This window comes from Talpa europaea (assembly GCF_964194135.1).
Source record: "Talpa europaea genome assembly, chromosome: 15".
Lineage (NCBI taxonomy): Eukaryota > Metazoa > Chordata > Mammalia > Eulipotyphla > Talpidae > Talpa > Talpa europaea.
The window spans coordinates 66,972,913-66,980,062 of record NC_140083.1 but is presented as its reverse complement, the minus strand read 5'-3'; the positions used below and the strand labels follow the sequence as shown (position 1 = coordinate 66,980,062).

The window sequence follows — 7,150 nt, the reverse complement described above, 5'->3', positions numbered from 1 at the left end:
TTTATATCTTTACCTATGTTTTTGCATCTCCCATGACTCAGAATGTAGTACACAGATTTCAGCAGTTCAATGCACAATTTTAAATATATTTTACCTAGTGCACTTTACATGTCATCTCAATATCTTCTGTGATTATGTCTCACTTTATTTTATTCTTTTTTCCTTCAATTTGTTTCTAGCTTTGGGATATAATTGACACAGGACATTGTGTACATTTAAGACTGAACAGAAAAACTTTTTTTTTTTTAACGGATTTATTTATTTATTTTTACAAGAACCAGGGTATAGGCCAGATGCGTGGGAGGGCAAGAGGACTCACCAGAGACAGAGCGGGTAACAGAACAGGCAGACTAACGAAATACACTGCTGAGGGGAGCAGCAGGCACGACAGGAGAGGTCAGCTGCGCCATGTAGGATCCTCACTGGCTTGCCAGGATCAAACCGGAGCTGAAGAGGCTGCAGACAGCTTCACAGCGCTGCATTCAACCGCCTGCACCACCAGAGGAGGCCCCCAGAAAAAACTTTTCTAACTGCCTCTAGACTATCCAGTTATATTCAGATAGATGTTCCAAGAATTTCTTCCTTTTTTTTTTTGCAACAATTTGTTTAGGTATTTCTTGGGGCAGAAGTGGACAATGAAGGTCCCCCTTAAGAATGGTATTGCAATTAGGTTCTTCTAGAATCTGTAAAATGTTTCTAATTGTGTTGAATCATATGATTTTCATGTATTTGAAATGCTTAGAATTGATGAATTTGTGCACCTACATTTGACATTATAAAGCATCAAGATAAATATTATAATGGGTGTTCAACACTGAATTTAGTTTTTTAGAAAGTTGTAGGAAAAAAACCAATATTTTTATAGGAGTAAAGAGTATTAAAAATCAGAATCTCCAATATCAAGAGTTGTGTTTTATTTTTTTCTTAGATTCTGACTGTTGTTCTTGCCCGGAAGGCTGGATCCTGTACAGATGCAACTGTTACTTCATTTCCAGTGAATCAAAAACTTGGAATGAAAGTCAAAATATCTGTGTTTCTCAGAACTCCTTACTTTTTCAGATGCACAACAGAGATGAATTGGTATGTATTTAATTCTGGTTTCCTACATATTTTTTTTGACCTAGGAATATGTACTATTTAAGTAGGATGAATTAGATTCTGTCTTTAATCAGATAATTAGGAGTATTTTTTGAAATAATGACTTACTAACAGCCTTTAACTTAATCATTATAAAATTTATAAAATTTTATCAGGAATTTGATAAATTCAGAGTTTTAGTGTGAAAAAGCTCAAGAGAAATGTCAAATAAAGTACAAGAGATATTTTAGAGAGAATTCAAAGAGAGTCTAATATATGAACATTTTTCTAAAAAAATAAATAACTGAATCTCAGTGCTTTCATTAATTTTATAATTTATTTTGTAATTCTGTATATTGTGTCATCATTATGGGATATGCAATGAAAATGAAATGTGTGATCATAAAAATTACCCAGTTCTTAAGAAAAGAAATATTTCTCTAACTGTATGCAGAATTTGTACTGAATATAGGTTGAGAAGATTTTACCCACAAAATTTATTCCCTAAGACTCTGCTGTAGAGTCAAATTTGGATGTTGGATTCCTGTGAAGTAAAATTATAACTCCCTTTATAATATAATATTTAATACATAGTAATATATATGGTAAAGTCTTCATTCTGTGAAGACCTGAGATTTTTATGTTATTTTTCCCATAAGTAGATAGGCTTGATATTTGAGGAAAAAAGAGAATTGTGATCGCCTCCTAAGTCAAGAATTAAAACTGCTTTTAAGTGTTAATGATTCAAAGGCTGAAACTGATGTTGGGCACTAACTTTTTTTTTTATTACTGTGAAAGTATTTCCTTTTTTAAAATTTTTAATTTTATATATTTTTACATCAATTTTAATTTTTGCAAATGTATGCATTTTCATCTTGTTTATAGTCCACACAGCAGGAATTTGGACTAACTTTTTAAAACAATATTAGTCCAGAGTAGATTTAAATTACAATTGTTTGTTTCTGTCTCTGAGCAGCACTTTATGAAGTTAAGTAGAAAATTTTACTGGATTGGAGTCATCTACAGTAAAGAACTACAAACCTGGGTGTGGCTGAATGGCACTGCTCTCCCTCAAGATCTGTAAGTTTGTTCTGTTCAGAGTTTTTCTGCTCTGTGTGAACTTATTCCTATCTCTCCACAACTCTAGCTAAGATCCTTTTCCTAAAGCACGATAATATAGACAAACTCAATTCAGCAGAATAATAATATTGTTACATCTGGAAAACACAAGTCAATTACCATCAAATTTGTATACATGTGACCATGAAAGAACTTGTGAGACAAGTGAGATAAAGCTTTTTCACCCTGGTGGGTATGGGTGGATGCACAGATGTTACATTCACAGGAACTATCCACAGAAAGCAGTGTCCATGATAGCTTTTATTTTGCTGGAAGCCAATAGCCTCAGCTTACACTTCCTTCTTTTCAAAATGTCTAGACTAATTTTCTGTGTGTTTGTAGTTTTTGAATCTCCTTTTTGTTGATAAACACAGAGTTTTTAGTATCATACAATTGTATCACCTACCTTGTTTACCTAGACCAGTTTAGTCAAAACATATTTAAGCAAAATGAAGCAGAGTATATACTATATCAAATCCATTAAAACAAATGCAAAAAAATGACTGAAGTCTGTGCTGTTGTTTACTGAGGCATAGCCTAGTTTTGTAATATTGTTCTCTGTAAGTGTCAAAGCTGTGGCTATTGCATAAAAAACATACTGGCTCAATGAGTCGGTAATGAGTCAATCAAATGCTTTGAAAAGAGCTATTATTTGGTAAAGACCCACCAATGAATAGTCTCATTTCCTTTTCCCAAGTGTTAATATTTTATTTTTAATTACAGATTCTCATCCTATAAAACTACAAATTCAAAGAACTGCATAGTATACAACCCAAATCTTGGTGTTCAGGATCAACCCTGCATGCGGACACACTTATTTATCTGTAAGCAAGAACTTACAGGTGTTTCTTGAGGCAGAAGTGGAGAATGACGTTCCATCTAAAGAATGGTATTCCAATTATGTATTTCTATAATCTGTAAAATGTTTCTAATTCTATGTATGTGTCTGATTGTATGTATGTAAAATGTGTCTGATTGTATGTATGATTTTGACGTATTTGAAATGCTTTAAAATTGGTAAATTTGTGCTACTATGCTTGAAATTATAAAGCATCAAGATATATATATATATAAATATTGTAAAGGATATTTTGATAAATGCATGTTCAACATTGTATTGCGTAGGCTTTATGCATATAATTTTATACAACCTCTGTAGAAATTTAGATAAAGCAAAGATTCATATCAAATGATATATGTCAACATTACTCAAGTCTTTTGTATGCATACTAAATTTGGAAGAGGCATTTTGTTTTCTTGTTTCTTGAAATTAGTTCTTCCTGGATTTCTGTATATTTATGTTGGATAATTGACAATTTTCTATTATGTGTCTTTGTATTTGACCTTTGCATTTAGATTGTTAGGTATTCTATTGTTTTCATGAAATTGTGTAGTTAGTTCTTTCTTAGTTATAGGAATGGTAGGAGTCATGTGAGCCTGTGATTGCAATGCTAAATGAACCTCACCCGCTGTTCTGTTTATAGACTACACACTAGTCTCCAAGCCACTGAGATCACAGATACTTACAACTCCCAGTGTTCCTTGAATCTGGCTTCCTTTACAGGGTCTACTAGGAACTTGGGGAGAGTTATGCAGCCATATTTGCCTTAAATCCTAAACAAATGCATGCTGTCACTCTCTTGCTTTTCCAGACTTGACTTGCACCCTGGCGTCTCACCTCAGTTGATACTTTTGGTAGGAAATATCCAGTTGATCTCTCTCTCTCTCTCTCTCTCTCTCTCTCTTCCTTTTTCTAGCCCCTTGTAAATAAAACATTTTAAAATTTATCTGTGGTTTCTGCTTTTCAGTCTCGTCCCATGTCCTAAAACATAAAGGTGAAGACATACGCAGGTCACCCACATAGCCCTGGGGTTGTCCACCTCTAACAACTTGGTGCCCAATAGTAGGGACATCATACAACACACATAGGGCCCTTCCTTGTGTTGTTCACTGCAAATTCATTAGGATTGTGTGACTTGCAGTGGAATTTTTCTTTCTCTGATTTGAAGAACTTGTTTTTACTTCAGTAAATATTTTTCTGTGTTGATCTAGATGTGGGTTCAATCATTAGTTTAAGCAATTCTTCATACTTTTCTTTAAATATTGATGTATTTAATCTTGTAAGGTTTGGTGCATGAAAGAATGTTTTGGTGTTGTGGAAAGTCCTGTGGGCATATGTTGGGACTGAGTTTCAAACTTCAGTTAGGATTCCATACTTCATTTTCAGAGTCCTTGGATATTGAATTTAAATAAGGACTTTTGATTCTTGATAAAATAACCAAGGATTTAATTCACAGATTGCAGGACATGTAATCCTTTTCTATTCATCCTAATATTTAGCTCTTAGTTTCGCTTTTAATGTGATATAACTTTTATAATAAAGATAGTTATTTTGCAGATGGATTGAGAGTTCATGATTATATCCAAAGATGCTTCAATGTCAGTTTTTGGCTGTTGGCAAAAATAAGGACAGTGTACTAACTAAGAAGTTGTGGTCAGTTGATTACAGTTCAAAATTCCAAGTGGTACCTAAGGACAATTTAATATTTGAATGTCAGCTTGCAATTTAAACAGTTATTTCTGTGCCTGTTTCTGTTTGATGGGACTCTGGATGAAACTTCTCATGGAGGGCCTCCACCATGGCGCGCTGCAGTGTCGGTTCAGTCCCCGGCCACTTTGCGAAGGTCCCACAGGGCACGAAGACCTCTCCTGCCATGCCCGTTGCTTCCCTCAGTGTACTTCATTGGTCTGCCTGTTCTGCTCCCTGCTCTGGCTCTCATGAATTCTCTCACCCTCCCACTTCTGACTGTACCCAGTGCTTATAGAAATAAATAAATCTTTAAAAAGAAAAAAATAAATAAAGTTTAAAAAAAATGAGGAACTTTTCATTGAGCTCTCCTGAAACCACTTTCAGGACACACATATCAGCAGCTTCACCAGAGTTGAAAATACATACATACATACATACATACGTAAATATATAATATATATATTTTACCAGAGTAGACATATACATATATATGTGTCCATGTAAATATGAATGTCGAGGAGCTTGTTTCTGGAGGTTTCATGGCTCCCACTACTAAAATGAATTCTCTTTCTCCTGCTGGCTCATATTATTTGCCTTTATTTAAACACAGGTTACTTGAAATAATCTTTGAAAATTTACAGTTTCATTCCATTTCATAAATTTAGAAATCATTTTAATATTTAAATACCCTTTCTAATTTCATAAATTTTTATCTCTTTTGAACGTTGAAAATATAAATTCTAGTGAGTATTTGGAAATCTCTCTTTAAAAAAAGTAGATAGAATTTTTTTTCTACCTTTGGGTCATCTGTTTAAACTCTTTAGCTCTGGCATTGTAATTAAAAAAAAAATCTTGGATATAGATAAATGGTTTGTTTTACAAATAACTTATTTACAAAAACAGATGTGACACAAATTTGGGAACTTTCTGGTTTCTTCCGCTGTGGATTTTTACTTTCATGCCGTTGGATAAAAAAGAAAAAAGTAACTTGTTTGATTATCAGTATCTTTAATGTGTTAAGAATAGTTTTGGGACTCCCTGGTGGCGCAGGCCATTGAGCACAGCACTTTGAAGCTGTTTACATCCTCGGCAGTGCGGGGTCTATGCCGGGCCACTGGCTAGAATCCCACATGGCACGGTAGAACGCTCCTGTTTGGCCCACTGCTCCCCTCAGCAGTGTATTTCGTCAGTCTGCATGTTCTGCTCCCCGCTCTGTCTCTGGTGTATCCTCTCACCCTCCCGCGCATCTGGCCTGTACCCCGGTTCTTGTATAAAATAAATAAATCTAGACGCTCTATTTTTGCCACATCTACTGCGAGAATGAAGACCATTCTCAGCAATCAGACTGTCGACCTTCCAGAAAATGTTGACATATCCCTGAAGGGTCGCACTGTTATTGTGAAGGGCCCCAGAGGCACCCTGCGGAGGGACTTCAATCACATCAATGTCGAACTCAGTTTGCTTGGGAAGAAAAAGAAGAGGCTCCGGGTTGACAAATGGTGGGGAAATAGAAAGGAACTGGCTACTGTTGGCACTATCTGTAGACATGTACAGAACATGATCAAAGGTGTTACATTGGGCTTCTGTTATAAGATGAGGTCTGTGTATGCTCACTTCCCTATCAACGTTGTTATTCAGGAGAATGGGTCTCTTGTTGAAATCCGAAATTTCTTGGGCAAAAATACATTCACGGGGTTCGGATGAGACAAGGTGTTGCTTGTTCAGTATCTCAAGCCCAGAAAGATGAGTTGATTCTTGAAGGAAACGACATTGAACTTGTATCAAATTCAGCTGCTTTGATTCAGCAAGCCACGACAGTTAAAAACAAGGATATTAGGAATTTTTTGGATGGTATCTATGTTTCTGAAAAAGGAACAGTTCAGCAAGCTGATGAATAAGATTTAAGTTGTCCAGCTACAGAGCAGCAAGATAATGGATGATTTCTTAGATCTATTTGTGATACATCTTTAAGATGCAATAATAAAAGTCGTCATTGAAAAAAAAATAAATAAATCTTAAAAAAAAGGAGTGGTTTTATTACATATCTTACCTTCAATCTAAAAATTAAAAATTCCAAATAAAACCACACAAATCCTATTCTCTCAGTATCTCTAGAGATACAGCTGCCACAACATACAAATCATGTGCAAGACATAATACATGAAAAACCTTATTTGCAATGGTGAAAAACTGAAGTGTTTGGAAATATACTTAAAAAAGTTATTCATAATGTATATGAAAAATATGTGAAAGATTTCAGAAAGACAAAACAGTTGAATTTAGAAAAGTAAACACATTTGGTTTTGGATAAGACCTTGCTTAAGTGAATTTATATCTTTGAAGTGATCCCAACAAACATCCAATGACTGATGGGACTGAACAAATTGACACTGAAGTTCATGTGAAAGACAGTCAATGGACTAT

The 7,150-nt window shown here is 34.8% G+C and overlaps 1 pseudogene across 1 annotated transcript; it reads left to right on the top strand.

Moving 5' to 3' along the window:
* Positions 1–6,046: 6,046 nt before the first annotated feature.
* LOC311185276 (large ribosomal subunit protein uL6-like) lies at positions 6,047–6,873 on the top strand (annotated as a pseudogene). The gene has a single exon. The product of its transcript is annotated as a large ribosomal subunit protein uL6-like (transcript).
* Positions 6,874–7,150: the final 277 nt, after the last annotated feature.